Consider the following 20,875-nt stretch of genomic DNA (forward strand, 5'->3'; position numbering starts at 1 on the left):
AACTATAATTAGATTTTAATTAATAAGTTTGATTATAATATAAAAATAGATAACAATTAATTTGTTCATCGATAAAAAAAGGTAACAAGAAACTTAATAAATACAATACAGTACAAAAATATTTTTAATAGATGACTCATCTGTTGCAACTGATGGGTCATCTATTGCAATAAATCAAATCAGTCTTGCTAGTGGAGTAGCGGTTTGATTTCTTTCAACAGATGAATTATTTGTTGCAATAAATGAGTTATCTATTGAAAAGAATCAAAATAGTCTTGTAGTGGTTTGATTTCTTCCAACAGATTACCCATCTATTGAAAAAGATGGTCATCCATTGAAATAAATCAAACCAGTAGCAAGTCCTATTTTATTTATTCCAATGGATAACCTAAATATTGCAATACATGGTTCATATATTAGAAGAAATCAAACTAGTATCAAGACCTATTTTTATTTCTTCCAACATATGTCTCATTTTGCAACCATTGGTCATCCATTGGAATAAATAAAATTACTAACAAGACCTATTTTGATTTCTTCCAATGGATGACTCATTTGTTGGAAGAAATCAAACCACTAGCAAGACTTATTTTGATTTCTTCCAATAGATGACTCATCTATTATAATAGATGCCTATATTTGCTTGACAATTTCAAACAGATGAGTCAGTTGTTGTAATAGGTTAGTTATCTATTAAAATATATATCTATATTTATTTGACTAATTTGATATAAAATGTTTAGTATTAAACCATGATTAGTAACAAATAATTTAATTTAACTATGATTGGCTTTAAATTTATAAGTTCAATTATAATCTCAATGAATTACATAGTAATTACATGATCAACTAAGTGTATTTATCCTAAATAGAGTAATCAATTGATTAATTTGGTTTGAAATGCTTCATATTAAATCATGATTAGTGATAAACAAACTGATTTAACTATAATTAGTTTTAAATTTATAAGTTCAATTACAATCTCATTGAGTTACATAGTAAATACATGATTAACTAAGTCTATTTGTCCTAAATAGAGTGATCAATTGACTAATTTGATGTGAAATGTTTCATATTAAACCATGATTAGTAATAAACAAATAGATTTAACTATAACTATCTTTTAAGATCACTTACAATTACAATAATTACATAGTAATTACGTGATCAACTAAGTGTATTCGTCCTAAATAGAGTGATAAATTAACTAATTTAATGTGAAATACTTTATATTAAACCATGAATAATAATAAATAAATTGATTTTACTATAATTAGCTTACAATTTATAAGTTCAATTACAATCTTAGTGAATTACATAGTAATTACATGATAAACTAAGTGTATGAACTATTGTAATATATTAGAACCTGTTGCAGAAGTTGTCTATATTAGTTTGACAATTTCCAATAGATGGGTAATTTGTTTCAACAGGTTAGTCATATGTTGCAATAGATGTCTATATCTATTTTATAATTACCAATAGATAGGTCATCTATTGAAATAGGTTAGTCACCTATTGTAAGATTTCTATAACTATTTGATAATTTCCAATAGATGGGTCATGTGTTGTAGCAGTTAGTCATCAATTGCAATAGATGTCTATATTTTGTTGATAATTTCCAATAGATGGGTCATATGTTGCAATAAGTTAGTCATCTATAGATACAGATGTCTATATTTTTTTTTGATAATTTCCAATAGATGAGTCATTTGTTTCATTACATTAGATGTCTATATTTGTTGGATAATTTCTAATAGATGAGTCATCTATTACAATAGGTTAGTAATCTATTGATTGCCATAAATATCTATATCTGCTTGATTTTTTACAATAGATAAGATATTCATTGCAACAGATAATGCATCTATTGCAACATATGAATTATCTATTTGATTATTTCCAACAAATAAGTCATCTATTGCAACAGATAATGCGTCTATTGTAATTATTGAACTTAGTAATCTATTTTTAGTAATAATTGATAAGTTTTGAAAATCTAAGAATAAACATAATTCATGAAACAATAAATGGACATAAATTAAAATACTAAACTATTATCATCACCAATTATAAATATAATTAACTAAAATACTAAAAATAAAACATTGTCGTTACAAATATTGTTACACGTCCAGATAGACAAATTACAACCCACATCAGGGCTGCTAAATTTTACATGCTACCCCAATAACTCAAACCTCTTACATCCTTGCCATTGTATTATCATTCAATAAGGTCCTTGGAGGTGTCATGCAGTGCCAGTTTTCAAATTCTTAATAAATTCAAGAGAGTATGACCCACACGTGGCACCAGTCTTATTTATGGATAGGTCCTATTTCAAAATCCATTGTTATTGAGCAACTTTTCTGGCAAGTAATTCATTATGCCATGTTGCTTAAACAGTTATGGGAACAACTTCAACAAGGATCCATGCAAATCAAAAATTTTCACTCGTCAAAACCCAGTATGTTACATTCATAAACATTTATGACTCTCTAATTTATGATGATCTCAGCAGTCACAAAATGTTTATTTTTCAAGATCATCTCTGTAAGAATCTTCTTTTCCCTAGTCCAATCCATGGTACCTAGATATGGCTCTTCTCTCTAAAATAGTTAATTTTGTTCTCATCCAGTTCAAACTTAAAATGTATCTCCTTCATTTTTCTGCCATCAAGAGTTGTCGCTTCTTTGTTGAGTTTGTTGTACCTACTTAAGAAGTTATCATATAAGTTGAGTTATGTGATACTATACCCAAGATCATACTAATTAGTGAATTTAATGTATTGATTTGCTTTCAGACACTTATCCTATTTCTATTCCTTCATATAGAACGGCTTCGGCTAAGTTAAGAGAACTCAAGGAACAAGTTAAGGATCTTCTAGACAAAGGGTTTCTTTGTCCTAGAGTTTTTCTATTAGGTGCGCTAGTGTTGTTTGTGTGCAATAAGGTTGGTTCTCTTCGTATGTGCATCGACTACAGGCTGTTGAATAAAGTAATCTTTATTGGTTAAGAACAAATATCCTCTTTCTAGAATAGATGATCTGTTTGACCAGTTACAAGGTGCCAAGTTCTTTTCCAAGATAGATCTTTGATCTGGGTACCATCAATTGAAGATAAGGTAGGTGGATATCCCTAAGATGGATTTTCGCACTCGGTGTGGGCATTATGAATCTTTGGTGATGTCATTTAGATTGATAAATGCCCCAGCAGCATTTATGGATTTGATAAACAAGGTGTTTCGACAGTATTTAGACCTCTTCATCATTGTGTTTATTAATGATATTCTGGTGTATTCAAAAGGTGAGGTGGATCATGTTAATCACCTCTATGTGGAGTTACAGACCTTAAAGGAACAATGGTTATATGTTAAGTTCTCTAAGTACTAGTTTTGGTTGAATGCTGTGACTTTCTTAGGTCATATCATTTCTAGTAAAGGGATCATGGTGAATCCGCAGAAGGTGGTTGTGGTGAAGAAGTGACCTAGACCTACGACTCCATCTGATATTTGAAGCTTCTTGGGTTTAGCCAGGTATTATAAGAGGTTTGTGGAGAATTTTTTTTGATAGTTGTTCCATTGACTAAGTTGACTCAAAAGAAGGTTATCTTCTTGGCCGGATGCGTGTGAGGTGAGTTTTGTGAGGTTAAAGGATAAGTTGACTTCGGCTCCAGTTCTGACCTTGCTGGAAGGCAATAATGGGTTTGTGGTTTATTATGATGCATCTCGGGTTGGTCTTAGTTGTGTGTTGATGCAGCATGGGAAGGTAATAGACTATGCTTCTAGGTAGTTAAAGTTTCATGAGAGAAACTATCCTACTCATGATTTGGAGCTAGTGGCCAATGTTTTTGCTTTGCAAAAATGGCGGCATTATTTGTATAGTGTTCACTTGGATATCTTTTCTGATCACAAGAGTTTACGGTATGTGTTCTCACAGAAAGAGCTTAATCTCAGGTAGAGAAAATGGCTTGAGCTTTTCAAAGACTATGATATGAGTCTTTACTACCTCCCAGGTAAAGCTAACGTGGTTATTGATACTCTTAGCAAGTCTTCCATGGGTATTTTGGCTCATGTGGAATAAGGAAAGTGAGAATTAGTGAAGGATATTCACTGTTTTGCAATTCTTGGGATTCTTCTGTTGGACTCCAAGGATGGTGGTGTGGTGAAAGAAGTGGTTAGATCGTCTCTTGGTGTGGAAATTAAGGAGAAGAGAAGTAAGAGTTGGATTTTTCCTGGATAAAAATCAAAAGTGGTGTTTGTGGTCAAAAGGTGGTGGATTTTAAGATTAGCAGTGATGGTATTTTGTGGTACCAAGGAAAGTTGTGTGTTCCAGATATAGATGATTTGTGGCAAAAGATCTTGGCTGAGGCGCACGAGTCATGCTATGTTGTTCATCCTGGTTCTACTAAGATGTATTGTGATCTCAAGGATATCTATTAGTGGAGTGGCATAAAGTGGGATGTGGTTCACTTTGTATCCAAATGCATAGTGTGTCAACAAGTTAAGGTTAAGCACATGAGGCCTGGTGGGTTGTATCAAGAAATTGAGTTGCCTGAATTGAAGTGGGAGGAGATAAATATGGATTTTGTTATCATTCTTCCTCAGTGTCGAAACTAATTTGATTCAATTTGGGTCATCGTGGATAGGATGAGAAAGTCTGCGCATTTCTTGCCTGTGTAGACTAACTTTTTAGTGGAGGATAATGCAATGCTTTATCTTTAAGAGATTGTGAAACCGCATGGCATGCCTATTTCAATTATTTCCAATCGTGGTACGTAGTTTATGTCCCACTTCTAGTGGTCTTTCCATAAAGGGTTAGTGACTAAGGTGAGTCTGAGTACTACTTTTCATCCCCATTCAGATGGGCAGGCGGAGAGAACTATTTAGACATTGAAAGATATTCTTTGAGCCTATGTGATTGATTATGGTGGCACTTGGGTGGAGTATCTACCTTTAGTAGAGTTTGCTTACAACAACAGCTACCAAAAGATTATTGTATGGCTTCTTTTGAGGCGTTGTATAGTACGAGATATAGATCTCCTATTGGTTGGTTTGACCTCGATGAGGCTGACTTATTTGGTCTAAATTTGGTTTGTCAGGCTATGGAAAAGTTAAAGGTGATTTTGGATAGGCTCAAAGCTGCTCAAAGTTGCCAAAATTCCTATGCGGATGATAGGCATAGAGACTTAGAGTTTGCAGTTAAGGATAAAGTTTTCCTTAAGGTTTCTCATATGAAGGGAGTAGTGCAGTTTGGCAAAAAGGGAAAGATCAGTCCTCGATATATTGGTCCTTATGAGATTTTGCAAAAAGCAGACAATGTTGCTATGAGTTAGAGTTGCCATCTAGCTTGAGTTTGGTTTATCTAGTATGCCATGTTTCTATGTTGAGAAAGTGTGTTGGTGATCTGTCTTCGATTATTGCTTTGGAGGGGTTGGATATCTCAGATTCTCTATCTTATGAAGAGGTTTCGATTGAGATATTAGATAGGCAGGTTTGTAGGTTGCAGACTAAGGATGTGGCTTTGGTTAAGGTTTTATGGTGGAACCTAAAGGTGGAAGAGGCCACGTGGGAAGCAGAGGAGGACAATAAGTCCAAATATCATCTCTTGTTTTCTGCTTCTGATATTCGTGTGCAAGGTATGTGTTCTTGAACACATCTTTATTTTCTGAGTTTATTAAAGGAAGAGTTGCATCTTTGTTTTCTGTTTTGTAAAGGTAAGAGTAGAGACATCAAAAGGTAAGATTGATGTTTGATAATGCAAATGACTCTATGTGTAGATAATGAAAATGACTCTCTGTGTGGTTACCCCTACCTTATCTATCATTCAGGAATGAATGTTCCTAGTAGAGAAGACTAAAGCATCCCAGTGACCCTTAGAAAATTTCCTGAAATCTCGTTCTACAAACCTAATACAATTCATAGTACGAGCTGCATGCGGGGGTACAAGTGGTGAATTCCTATCGTAAGCTGACCAGTGTTAGTTGGTGGATGGTTTTGGTCACTATAATGGATACGACTTAGGGGTGAGTGTAATATGGTTAGGTACGAGTCGTATAGGTGACACATAAAGTGAACAGTATTTAATCCTCCTGGTGTTGCATTCTTTCAGGGTTATAGATCATGGGTACGGATTATTTATTGAGGTTATGATTTAGGCGATAAGTCGTATACTGGACAGTGTCTGATCCAAGGTTGAGGTTTGGTTATGATCGGGTGGGTATCAACCGTAAGGTAGGTTATGACTCGTAAGGGGGTTAGTCATGACTCTGTGTTGGGTTTTTATGGGATTTAAGTGGGGGTATTCTGGACATTTCCCTACTTACCCTAATAAGGACCCACGACTTCTAATAAACTTAGGAGGTTGTTTACCCTATTATCTTATTCTTAAACACTTACAAACTCTTCTTAAACATATCATAATTCTTTCAAGAACTTTTGGGACAAGGATCTAGGGTTTCAATTAAGGGATTACTTTGGGGCTAGTCTTGGTGAATTCTTTCCATCAATCTTCTTGGTTTGTGGCATGATTCTCTTCCCTAATTGTAATTTCAATTAAAATCATGGTTACATGATTGATTTCATGGTTTTTCTCTTGCATGATTATGGCTTTCAACTATTGATTTGGGGGTTTCAATATTAAATGCTTGGTTATTAATTCCTATGGTTTTAATTATGTTTTCTATGCATTAACGGTGGTTTTGGACAATTGAACTGCATGGTAATGGTTTAATGGTAATGGAATTTGGTTTTCGTTATATTATGCCCCCAAGGTGTTTGAAAAAATGCTTATAAGGTATGTTCATTGCATTGGCTTATTTTAATGGAACTCTTGCTTGTTTTCGGCTTATATATGAAACCTTAAATATTTTTAAATGGTTTACAAAGGCTTAAGTCTAATTGGTTATGCTTGTGGAGAACATGGAAGTCTCTCAAGAGGTTTAATATGGCTAGTGATAGGGCACTTGAATGTCCCGTTAATCTAAATGGTTTGGCTATGGATAATGATTGAAAGTATGCTGGCATGATGATAACACTGGTTTATTGAATAGACTTCGTTAATAAATAGATAATTCAATTGTTTGTTAATGTTTTAAACTAGGCATTAATAGCGAAGAGTGTAAGCTAAGCCGTGGAAGGTGGCGGTCCCGGGGGATCAAAACCCGAAACTCATATTTGTCGATATAAAGGGTCTTCAATGGCCATGTGTGAGTGCCACATTTATATTTAAGGGATGCACTAGTCATCCCAGGGATATTGCCTGGTGCGGCTACACACACTGAGACCCTTTCAACAGGCAGAGCTGAACCCATATAGCCTATGGGTGGTAGGACGGCTAAGATGCACAACCCTGGTAAAGGTTTTAAATGGTTTGTTAAACCCGATCCCTTTTCCCAGCACTTATATATATATATATATGGTTGTTTGCATTGGATGGTTTTCACTTGGATTTGATAACTAGCATTACTTTGTCCTTATCCCAAGTTTTATGCTAGTGTTCACCCACTAACCCATCTACTGGCGGTTGTATACTGATGTTATGCAGGAACTGGACGTTCGACTCCTCCTTCATAGTACTTGATTCAGGGATAGCTAATTGGACTAAAGTGGCGATATTCCATCCTTTCAGAAGGAATTATTTCATGTTGGACATTCTTAGACACTTTACTTTCTTTTTGGATATTAGCTTTGGCCATGGTTGGGGGCATGTCCCAATAGAATATTTGTATTTTTTTGGATAGAGGCTTTGTGGTACTTCTGGGGGTTGGTATGGACGGGATCGGTATTAGTTTCGACCTTGGCATTAGAATAAGCTGGGAGGCTAGCATCATCGGACATAATTTCTCACTTCTCCGTCGTGTTACATTTTGGGTTTGATTATCATATTATGTTTGATACTTTCTAAATGGTTTGGTATGGACTGGATGGTTGTTTTGGTATGGTTAGACTTGGTTGGGCCGGTCATGGTTGTGACCCTATCCCAGAGTCTTCATGAGAGAATTACGTAATCTTGTTATGTACTCAAAATTCAGCTCATCCAAGGTTGTACACAGTGGTTAGGTTAGGTTAGGTTAAGGGGGAGGTCCTCGGTCCTGGTTGGACTTAGGATGCCCATTACGACAAGACCCCGGTTCAGGCTGTGTCAGAACGCTAGCATGTAACTCAAGGATAAGTGACAAAATAACATTATCAATCAACAACAGGTCAATATATCACATTTTATCACATTCATACACTTTTCCATACATTTAGGAACCTCTCATGTCACACAAAGGAACAAGTCTTATCAACATGCTTCAAGCGCTCATTCATCATTCAGAAGGTGGAAGACTACAAACCTCCACACTGATAGCTTCAACCATTCCCAATAGACAAAGGAATTTAACCCTATTCACATTATCATTAGACATGGGACTCTAACCATGCACACACATTCAATAGTCAAGGACTTTAACCACCCACGTTTATCCAAACAAGGGACTTCAACCACACAACACTCATCTTGGCAAGGGACTCCAACCTCTTGCTATTCATTCACAAGGTATTCTAACCTCATGTCTCACTTGGACTTTAACGATTAGACCTCAAGAGATCTCTTCAAGCAAGGTACTTTAACCTCTAGCAATATCATTGGGCAAGGGACTTTAATCTCGAGCCATTCATAAGGCAAGGGGCTTCAACCTCAAGCCATCATATGAGGCAAGGGACTTTGACCTTAATCAATCACAGCTATAATTAGCTAACATTTGGGACTTTAACCCTTTGCCCATGCATCAAGCTGTATACCCAACAGTCCACTCCAAATAGAGACTACCCTTTACACGATTGAATTACATATGACTCGTATGAATGGGGTACGATCAAGGGAAGGTCATGTCATGTAAAAAATAATATAACATGCTTTCCAAGGTACGAGAAGGAGAGGGAAAAGTGGATATGACCCATATCCATGGGTACGACTCAAGCTCCCAGTCGTACCCAACTTAGAGACACAAAAATGAAGTTATTCTTTAATGGTTCAAGACCTAGGTGTTTCAATTCTCCCACACATGGTTCATTAGTCCGCGAATGAAGGGTAAGGCAAGTATAAACACAAGTTAACGCATAACATGCATCAAACCGACCCATATACAAGTTAGAAACAAGTACACAACAAGGATATAACACAACATATATCATAATCATTATCAATCAACCATTTCATTTCATTGGTCTTGGGACTCAAACTCATTACTTATAAAACACTTACTCAAACCCATTACTTATCAAACACTTACTCATTTCACAACTTTGGGACTTCAACCCATCAACTTTCAAAGATATAAAGTAACTCAAAGCATTGGGGACTGTAACCCATTCTCTATCAAAGATATGGATCAATTCAAGGTACTAGGGACTTAAACCCATCACAACAAGACACACATAGTTTCAAGCATTAGGGACTCGACCCACAGTCTAAAAAGGCACAAATGAATTCAAACTTGGGGACTTTATCCCATTATCAAAACAAGACATAACTCAATTTCAAACATTTGGGACCAATCCATTGTATATCAAGACATAAATTAAAGAAAGGAGATTAACACATACCTCCATCATAAGATTTTTGGAATGGGAAACAAATGTAGGTACTTGGACTTCATGTCCTCTTCCGCCTCCTAAGTAGCTTCCTCAAACTTTTGGTTTCTCCATAGAACATTCACCGAAGCCACTTCTTTTGTTCACAACTGGCGAACTTGCTGATCCAAGATCTTCACCGGGACCTCCTCATAGGACAAAGAGTCCTAGATACCAACATCTTCTGAGGGAATAACCAAGGAAGGATCACCCAAACATTTCCTCAACATAGAGACATGAAAAATCAGGTGAATAAAGTCCATACTAGAAGGCAACTCTAACTCGTTGGAAACATTGCCAACCCTCTTCACAATCAAGTAGGTCCCAACATAGCATGGACTAAGCTTCCCCTTTTTGCCAAGCCACATCACTCCTTTCATGGGAGATACTTTCAAGAATATCGAATCGCCAACACAAAACTCTAAGTCCCTATGCCTCACATCTGCATAGGACTTTTGGCAACTTTGAGAGGTTTTCAATCTATCCCGAATCACCTTTACCTTCTCTAAGGATTGGTGATCTAAATTGAGGCTAAGCATCTTACCCTCACCAACTTTGTACCACACAATAGAAGATCGACATCTCCTTCCATGCAATGTCTCAAAAGGCGCCATGCCAGTACTAGAGTGGTAACTATTATTATAGGAGAACTCAATCAAAGGTAAGTGGTCATACTAACTACCACCATAATCAATCACACAAGCCAAAAACATATCCTCCAATATTTAGATAGTTCTCTTCGCTTGCCTATCCATTTTCGGGTGGAATGCGGTACTAAGGCACACCTTAGTTCCCAAACCTCTTTGGAACAACTTCCAAAAGCAGGATGAAAATGAAGGACAACGATCCGAGATAACAGACAATGGAGCACTGTGCAACTTCATGATCTCCGTAAGATACAACTTAGCATAATCTTTCACCGATAAATTAGTTCTCATGGGCAAGAAATGGGCGAACTTGGTCATGCAATCCACAATGACCCAAATAGAATCACATTGATTTCAGGATCTAGAAAGACCAATAACGAAGTTCATATTGATTACCCACCACTTCCACTCGGGCAACATAATTTCTTTGTACAAACAACCGGGCCTCAAGTGCTCAACTTTCACTTGCTAACACACCATACACTTGGCCACATAGCTAGCCATATCACGTTTCATATTACTCTACTAATAGAACTCACTAAGGTCATAATACATTTTGGTGGAACCAGGATGAACAATATAACGGGCTCCATGAGCCTCGGCCATAACCCTTTCTCGCAATCCATCAACGTTGGGATTTCATAGCCTACCTTGGTATCTCAAGATATCATCACCACCAATCATAAAGTTTGTGGATTTATGTTGACCCCTATTACTCTTGATCTTCATCAAGTCAGGGTCCAATACTTGCTTCTCTTTTATCTCAACAACAAAAGACGACTAAGATACCAGAAGCACAAATACACCACCATTCTCAGAGTTCAAAAGTCAAACTCCAAAACTAACCAAACGATGAATTTCCTTTACTAATTCCCTCTTGTCCTCATCTATATGGGCCAAACTTCCCATGGACACATGTCTAAGAGAATCGATGACTACATTTGCCTTATTGATATGGTAATGAAAATTTATATCACAGTCTTTAAGTAGCTCAAGCCACCTTCTTTGCCAGACATTCAACTCTTTTTAAGTAAATATATATTAGAGGCTCATATGATCAGAAAAGATGTCGACATGAACACCATAGAGATAATGTCTCCAAATCTTTAATGCAAAGACCATGGCTAATAACTCTAAGTCATGGGTAGGGTAGTTCTTTTTATGGACTTTTAATTGCCTAGAATTATAGGCCACCACCCTACCATGTTGCATCAACATACAATCAAGACCGATATGAGAAGCATCACAATAGACCACAAAACCATCAATACCCTCGAGCAAGGTTAAAATTGGAGTCGAAGTCAATTTATCTTTAAACTTTTCAAAACTACCCTCACTCGTATTGGACCATGAGAACTTGACCTTCTTTTGGGTCAACTTGGTTAATGGGGCAGCTATAGTGGAAAAACTCTGCACGAACCTTCTATAATAATCGTCTAGATCCAAGAAGCTCCAAATATTGGTTAGAGTCATAGGTCGAGACTACTTTTTAATCGCCGCACCCTTTTGGGGATCCACCATGATCCCTTCACTAGAGATGACATAAATAAGAAAAGTTATGGCTTTCAACCAAAATTCACACTTGGAGAACTTGGCATACAAATGACCATCCTTCAAAGTTTGTAACACGGCTTGGAGGTGATCTACATGGTCCGCCTCACTCTTAGAATACACTAACATTTCATCCATGAAGAAAATGACGAACGTGTCCAAGAACGGATGGAAAACCCTATTTATCAAATCCATGAATGTCGTCGGGGCATTGGTCAACCCAAACGACATGACAAGAAACTCATAGTGACCATACCGGGTTCTAAAAGCAGTCTTAGGGATATTTACATCCTTAATCTTCAGCTGACAATAACCCGAGCTAAGATAAAGCTTATAGAAACACTTCCCAACCTGAAGTTGATCAAACAAATTACCGATCCTAGAAAGAGGATATTTATTCATTACGGTCACTTTGTTCAACTGACGATAATCAATGCACATATGAAAAAAACCATCCTTCTTGCGCACGAACAATACGGGAGCACCCACATAGACATACTAGGGTAGATAAAACCTTTATCTAAGAGGTCTTTCAATTGCTCCTTAAGCTCTTTTAGCTCTGGCGAAGCCATTCTATAAGGAGGGATGGAAATCAAATGAGTGTTCGAAATGAAATCAATCCCAAAATAAATTTCTCTATTGGGAGGAACACCGGAAAGATCATTGGGAAACTCATTTGCCATGAGAATGGATTCTAGAGAAGGCTCTTCCAAGTTAGAATGCTTAACTTAGACCAAGTGATATGAACACCCCTTCGCAATTAACTTCCAAGATTTAAGATAAGAAATGAATCTTCCCTTAGGAACTAGAGAACCACCTTCCCATAAAATGATCGACTCATTAGGGAATTTGAATATGACCCTATGGGTCTGACAATCTAAGGAAGCATAGAAAGAGTGCAATCAATTCATCCCTAAAATGACATCAAAATTAACTATGTCTAACTCTGTCAAGTCTACAAGAGTATCTCTATCACCAACTGATATCACACACCCCCAATAGATCCTTCTAATAATTACCGGGTCTCTGACCAAGGTAAAAATAGAGAAAATAACCAATAGACTCTTGGGACCATCAAGTGCACATCCATATTAGGGTCACATAAGAAAGAGTAGACCCTGGATCAAGCAAACAATACACATCATTGGAGAAAAGTCTCAACATACCCGTGAAAACATTGGGAGACACCTCAGAATCCTAGCAAGTAGCGAATACATACAAGCGGTTTTGGACAGCACTGGTGCCAAAAATAGAAGCAGAGGCAGACATAGAACCCTTTGGTGTGGGAGAGGGTAAAGTAGAAATAGGGGCCCTATTGGCCCAAAAAGCTTTTAGATATAAGCACTCACGCTGCATATGCCCAATTTGACCATAATAAAAACATTAATTTCTCCCCTTCTCACACTGACCATGATGACTCTGACCACAGAATCTGCAAGAAGGGCGGGGTGGAGCTGACTCACAGCACCACTAGTTTGGAATTGGGTACCCTGTGCTCGAAACTCGCCACTAAACTAAGACTGACAACCACCTGATGACTTCAAATAAGGAGAGTGTACAATAGCTGAGAAGAACGAACCCAAAATCCCTTACTTCTTTCATGGATACTTGCCACCACTTTGCTTGGAAGGCTTAAATTTCCTTCATTTCTTCTCACTAAGCTCAACTTGCTTCTTTTTCTCATCCTCAACTTTGTGCATATACACAATCAATCTAGATATATCCATGTTCTCAATCAACAAAGTTGCCTTGCTTTCGAGAACTAACTCACGGGACAATCCCAAGACAAACTTGTGCATCCTATCCCTCATGCTAGCAACCATCTAAGGAGCATACCTTGACAATTGATTGAATTTCAAGGCATACTCTTGAACGGACATCCTTCCTTGCTTTAAGTTCATAAACTTCTCCGCATTTGCATTCCTCAACTCTTGAGGAAAGAAGCGGTCTAAGAAAGCCATGGATAAATCCACCCTTGAAGCTGGACTAGCATTAAAGTTTCTAGATAACTCCCACTCTTTATACCATTGGTACGCTACATCTTTCAACTGGTAGGAAGAAAGCTCGACACCCTCAATTTCTGAAGCATATATGATTCAAAAAATCTTCTCTATTTTATCTACGAAACCTTAAGGATCTTTCTCAACCTTTAACTAGCAAACATAGGAGGGATCAACCTTATAAATTGTCCAACTCTTATGGACTCAAAAGAAATTATAGTCAGAGTACTGTGCTCTGATTGAGGGCATACCAATTGAATCAAGAGGTTGATGAAGTGACGGAACTCCACATTAGTAGCATTCCCTTGAGAGGAATGGGAGGAGAGTCTGGAACCCCACAAAGATGGACAGATGCCATAGCTCTAACCTAGGTATGAATACCAGAAGTTAGATGAGCTTTGTCTATAGGACCCCCATTCAAAACCAAAGAGTTGTCCTGAGTTTTAGATCTTTTGAGGGATGATATAAAAGATAGCAAATGAAATTAGAGAGATCTAAGACCTTAGACTTTATAGTGTAAGATTTAAACACAAGAAAGGGAAATATTCCTAAGATGTCTCATAGACCCTCTTTTATAAGTGTGGCACACTTCGCACCCATTAAGAAGACTCTACTTGACACGAAATTGTGAACACTCAACTAACCATGAACCTAGGATCTGATACAAACTTGATACGACCCAAACCCCGAGGGCCATGTCGTATGGCCACCCCTAGCTCACATGAATCAAAGGTCACCCCAATAACCCAACTAAACATCTCATCATACAATAGGAGTTGAGGAAACTCCAACTCACAAGTCAAGATTGCGGAAATAATATCATAAGTCAATATTAGACACATAATGTCTAACTCATACCAAATTTCACAGTTGTTCACAATATCTCTATACAAAACCGAAGTCAATAAATGTATATATCAAGAAAAGCCCCTGACAAAATCCAAACCAAGTCTTAATGAGACCAAGTCTAAACATAAAATACCAAGAGGTCCATGTCTTCCAAAGTAAGGAAGCTCACCACTTCAAGTCAATGTATGAACTTCTCAATCACCTAATCATTGCGTGGGAAGAGAAGAAGATGCGTCGGACCCTATGTCGCATAGGGACATAGCACTCGAAGAAGGTTAATGGTAGGAACGCAAGAATGTAACTCAAGGATAAGTGAAAAAATAACATCATCAGCCAACAACAAGTTAATATATCACATTTATACACTTTTCCATACATATAGGAATATCACATGCCATACAAAGGAACAAGTCTTATCAACATGCTTCAAGAGCTCATTCATCATTCATGAGGTGGAGGAATACCACCCTCCATACTTATAGCTTCAACCATTCCCAATAGACAAAAGGCTTTAACCCTATTCATATTATCATTATACATGGGACTCTAACCATGCACATACATTCAATAGTTAAGGACTTTAACTAGCCAAATTCATCTAAACAAGGTACATTAACCACACAACATCCATCTAGGCAAGGGACTCTAACCTAATACCTATTCATTGACAAGGGACTCTAACCTCATGTCTCACTTGGACTCTAACCATAAGTTATTTACTTCGATGAGGCACTTTGACTTCAAGAGATCTCTTTAAGCAAGGGACTTTAACCTCGAGCAATATCATTGGTCAAGGGACTTCAACCTTAAGCCATTCATAAGGCAATGGACTTCAACCTCAAGCTATTTATAAGGCAAGGTACTTCAACCTCAAGCCATCACATAAGGCAAGGGACTTTGACCTCAAGATATTACAACTATCATTAGCTGAAATTTGGGACTTTAATTCTTTGCCCATGCATCAACATAAATTCAATACAACATTTAAGGACTTGAACCATTTTAGCTAATTCAGCACTATACATGACCACATGGTCCTTATGGGAGCCTTCAATTCTCTACCATTTCAATAGGCCAATGCCTTCACTTAATTCAACATACAATTATATTTATGGTCATCAAGACCCTTACAACAAATCATATTTCAATAAAAATATTATACTATATTCTCACCTCACTTGGGTTCAACACACAATTTAAGTTCATCTTTATATCTAGGGACTTTTCCCTCTCATTAGTCATCAACCAACAAAATTATCAATTGTACCACACATGGTTCATAATTTATTTAACATATCACTTATAAAGCATTCATGCTTATTGGGTTATTGCCCTAGTTCAATACATCACCAATATATGACTAGATAATTACTTAGATATTTTCACAAACACCTTGGGTGCACACCTTCAACAAGGCTATTTTCATGGTAGATATTATCAATATTAGGGTTACTCAAGACCCTCATGTTAAACCACATACAACAAGCACCCACCTATGATCATCATCAATATCACATATAAATATTAGTCTAAGAAAGATTTAACATTATACAACATTAGGCAACAAAACTCTTTTCATTTGATTTCAAAACCACCATGAACACTTACTAATCCAAGTGTGAAATACATAGGTTTCGAGATATTTAAAAAGGGTAAGATATACATTCCCTAAACAATATGAGACACCAACAATATTGGTTCTTTCTTGCTACTACATGAGCTCCCTCCAAATCCTGGCCACCAATCTTGCTTCAAGAAGCTTTTAGAGTATTTTGGAGTGCTTGAGTCTTGTAAATAAGGGATTAGAAGGCTACAATGCCATATATAGTGAAGGGGATTAGGGTTTTAGGCAAGGTAAATGACCACAAATCCCTTAGTTAAAATTTGAAAAGTGAACTCGCCCAGGGGTACGATTCTCCTAAACGATTCCCTTAGTAATCGTACCCTAGGGTACGAGTAGTACCCTAACTCATATCCTAGGCTTCTCCTAAGGAAAATATACTGTTGTGGGTATGAGTGGGAACCCTTGATTCATAACTAAAGGGTACGACTCACCCCCTAGTCGTATACATAAATTGTATAGTCAATAGTCCACTCCAAATGGAGACTACCCTCTATACGATTGATTTGCATATGACTCGTATGCATGGGGTACGTTCAAGGGAAGGTCATGTCGTATAGAACCCAGTATGCTAACCTAACATGTTGTCCAAGGTACGAAAGGGGGAGGGGAGAGTAGATACAACCCATGTCCATGGGTATGGCTCAAGATCCTAGTCGTACCTAACTCAAAGACACAAAAATAAAGTTGTTCTTTAATGGTTCAAGACCTAGGTGTTTCATTAAGCCTAAATTACCATGATTTTTCATTGATTTTATGTTAATCTTTTACTTAATGCTCATTTGTGTAGGAAAAGTTGAAAAGGGAAGATGAGCAAGTCATTTAAGTCAAAAAAAGGTTAAATGTGAAATAAAAGAGTCAAATGCAATAAATTAAGCCTAAGAATCGAACCTTAGTTACCGCTATCACGACCAGTCAATAAGTCAATCGAAGAGCGATCACGATTTGACTATCGCGATTGCAGGAGTCACGAACGCAGTGAAGACGTGGCAATCGCGGTAGAGCAGAAAATTTTCAAGGTCATTTTTGTAATATTTGAAAAATGTGGAATTGGGGCTCAAATAAGGGTTTTAAGCTCATTTTTCACCATCTGGATCCTATCTTTCATCTTTACTTTTTATCTCATCTCTTGGGAGCTTGGAGCAAAATTTTATACTAACCTTAATCTAAGATTACATTAGAGTAAATCCTAAGTGAAGGATTAGCAAATTTCCATTGAAGATTCATTGAAATTTAAAGTGTGGTTTGAATTATCTTTATTTTTCATGAATCAAATTGATAGAGATTTTGATATGTTTTTGTCTATTATCTTTATGAGTTGCTAGTTCTTCCTCTTGGGTTTATGTTTGATAGGGTGCAAGTATGTATGGGTTGTGATTATTAGCTTTAATTCTTAGTTAATGTGGTTGGGTTTCACAAATGTTTGATCATAAAATAGAATTTGTTGGTGAAAGCCTCAATTTTTCTAAACCCCACATCATCCTTGAAAGAGGGATGTGGGTAGTCTAGATCCTACATCATCCTTGAAAGAGAGATGTAGGTGACATGAGCATTTGTGAACAATAAGATAGATAATAGTTATTCCCTTTATATTGTCTTAGAAATAAGGATAAATTGTGGAATTGTTATATCTTAGGCGTCATCCTAGAAAATGGATGCCCAATTAAGGCTTTTTGATGATTGGTTAATCACACCCACGAGGTATTCGAAAGAATTTGTAGGTGATAGTTTGATGCTTTGTTGAAAGACTAGTAATGAAATTCCTAACCTAGCCTACCCAAGCATGACTTAGCTAAGATTTGAAGTTGATTTTTATGTACCCACATACTAGTTGCCTTTAGTAAAACATAGCCCCAAGATCCATTCCTAATTGATTATACTCTAATTATTCTTAGTCTCGAATTAGTCTTTTGGAAGCTCAAGATTTGTCTTATACTTTTGAAAATATTCAAAATCCCCCAAAATATTTGTATAATATATTTGAATTTAGCAAGTAACTTTAATTTCGAACTTATTTATTCTCCACTCACATTGTTCCTGATGGATTCGACCCCGACTCAAAGTTGGGTAATTATATTGACAATGATAGTCTTGCACTTAAATTGACGTGTAAGTTGAGTGTTATCATTTGCCTCCTTCTCTTTCTTCATAAGCTTTGTAGAAATGATGTGACTATTCTCTTCAGCCATTTTTTATCTTGATTTTCTCTTTTCATTATATTTTTTCTTCTTCTTCCAAATATATTCAGCTTATTCATATCTCATTTTTGTTATTTTGATTTTTCTTCGAACTTTTAAGTTAGATTTTTTTTCTTTTGCTAATATCTCAATAAAATAAACAACTTCATGGCAACTCTTAATGCTTCTTTCATGGCATATAGGACGAATTATTCAATGACAAAGACAAGAAACAATCATAGATGAACAATATATCAGATCTAGATTGGATTTACATGTTTGAGGTCTCTGTTACAAATATGAGGTCTAGATTAGAATGATTTCATGGATTTATGAATATTTTTTTCTCTTTTTGTTGTGATGATTTTGATATTGAAATAGAGATTTAGTAATATATATAAGAAGATTTGTTCTTGTGTAAATGTATATAGTTCATGTTTATACACATTTATACAATGTTGATATATTGTTTAAACATTATATATTTATGTGTGTACTTTGTATAATTATGTATATTATTGTACAATTGTACATACAACATTATATATCATTATACAATAACATACAGATTTATAAAAAGTATATAAATTTGTATATTAGATTGTGTAAACACGTTTATGCAATAAGATGAACTGCACTCTCTATTTTTAGACTAAAGCTAAAAAAGGAAAATAAAACAGAATGATTTTACAAATCAAGACAAAGAAGGCTTTTTGAATTATTTAACACGAATAATGGTTAAGCATGAAACATGTAAATCAGCCGGTGGATCAACAAACTTATCAAAGAAGTTAATTCTACTAAAACCAACTGATGCATAAGGTAAAGTAATCTTGTGACTTCTCACTTTCTTGAGGAGATGGTGTCAAAAATTTGACTGGGACAAACTGAAATCAAAGAATCATAAGTTGATGTTGTAGGCATTGCTTTGCTTTTCAATTTTGGGCTATAAAATTGAATGTAAATTTTGAGTTATTATTTTGCAGTGTAAGTTAATTATATGTATATTTTTGAAATTTTCTCAAAAGAAAAAAACAATAAAGTATAGAGGATGATTGAGACCCTTTTAATGTTTTTTTAGGAGAGTAGGCCAAGGAATCGGCCCTAGATTAAGATTTGAGAAAGAGATTGACAGAAAAGACGAAAAACAGAGAATGAAAAGGGAAAATATAGAAACATAAATACATAACAAAAGTCAATGGATAAACTATGCAAATATTGGTGTTGCCAATTATTTCATTTTCTTTTTTGGTTTACGAATTATTTACATTTGGTTTCATGTTTTTGTTTTTTGAATAGAAAAAAAAAATTAAAAAAACATTTGCTCTTCTATCTTATGAAAGAATAAAAATAAATGTACAATAATTAATTATAATTAGATTAATATAATTAAGCATTAAACCCTATCAAACATATAAAATTGAAAATTTTCTTCAAAAAATATTTTATTTGTCATTTCATTAATATATTTTAAAATATTATGTTATGATTGAAAAATTCATCTTGGCCACACCGGGTGAAGCGTGGGTTTTGCTAGTTATATGATAAATCAAAATTACTTTCTTTTCACCGTATGTAAAATTTATAAATAAATAAATTTTAAAAAAAAATTACCACAACTCCTGTTGTTGAACCACACGTCATGTTCATCTTTTCTGCCTTCCTCTCATTGACAAATTATTATTTAATAGAGAAAAAAACTTCAATTTCTCTAGTTTCATTGAACTAGAACTGTAGAAAGAATGAAGTTCCAAGCTAATTCTCATAGATCTGACAGCCCGGTACTTTATTAGAGATTGGAGTTTACCTTACAGGAACATACACAACTTTGTGATTTTCAAAAACCATTTAACAAGTTGCATTCTAATTACAATGGACCTTATTAGATTCTTGACAAGTTTGGCCCAGCAGTTTACAAACTCCTCTAATACCCATGATCCTATATCCAAATACTCATGATTCTTGGCAAAGGAACAGCGAAAAAGTTAAAAATAAGGTTCTACTCAAATTCTACCATGGGGATCTTGAAGCTCTATCATCTTCCTTCTTTTGATCCTTGTAGTGAAGCCCCATGTTTGAGTTGGGGGTGTACTTGATATGTAGTAACGAGTAATAAGTGGTACAAGTATTTTAATTTAAAGGATCTGGTGTATAATATTTGAGCATCGGAGCTGATTTAGAGTTGAAGGGAGCTCATTATCAGTTGCAAGTCTACCACTGCTTCAAAGGGCAGTCTAATTTTGAAAACTACAGAAAAGAAACTTGTCAAATTGTTGATCACTTGATTGTTGTTGAAGTGTGACCATCTCATCTAAAAATTTAAGCCGTTAGAGAGGACCCACTTTTATTATTTAATTTTTTTATAGATAAAACACGTGAAAATTCTTTTTAATAATGGATGACGGTGAGATTCAA

The sequence above is a fragment of the Capsicum annuum genome, chromosome 5 (genome assembly GCF_002878395.1).
Source record: "Capsicum annuum cultivar UCD-10X-F1 chromosome 5, UCD10Xv1.1, whole genome shotgun sequence".
NCBI lineage: Eukaryota > Viridiplantae > Streptophyta > Magnoliopsida > Solanales > Solanaceae > Capsicum > Capsicum annuum.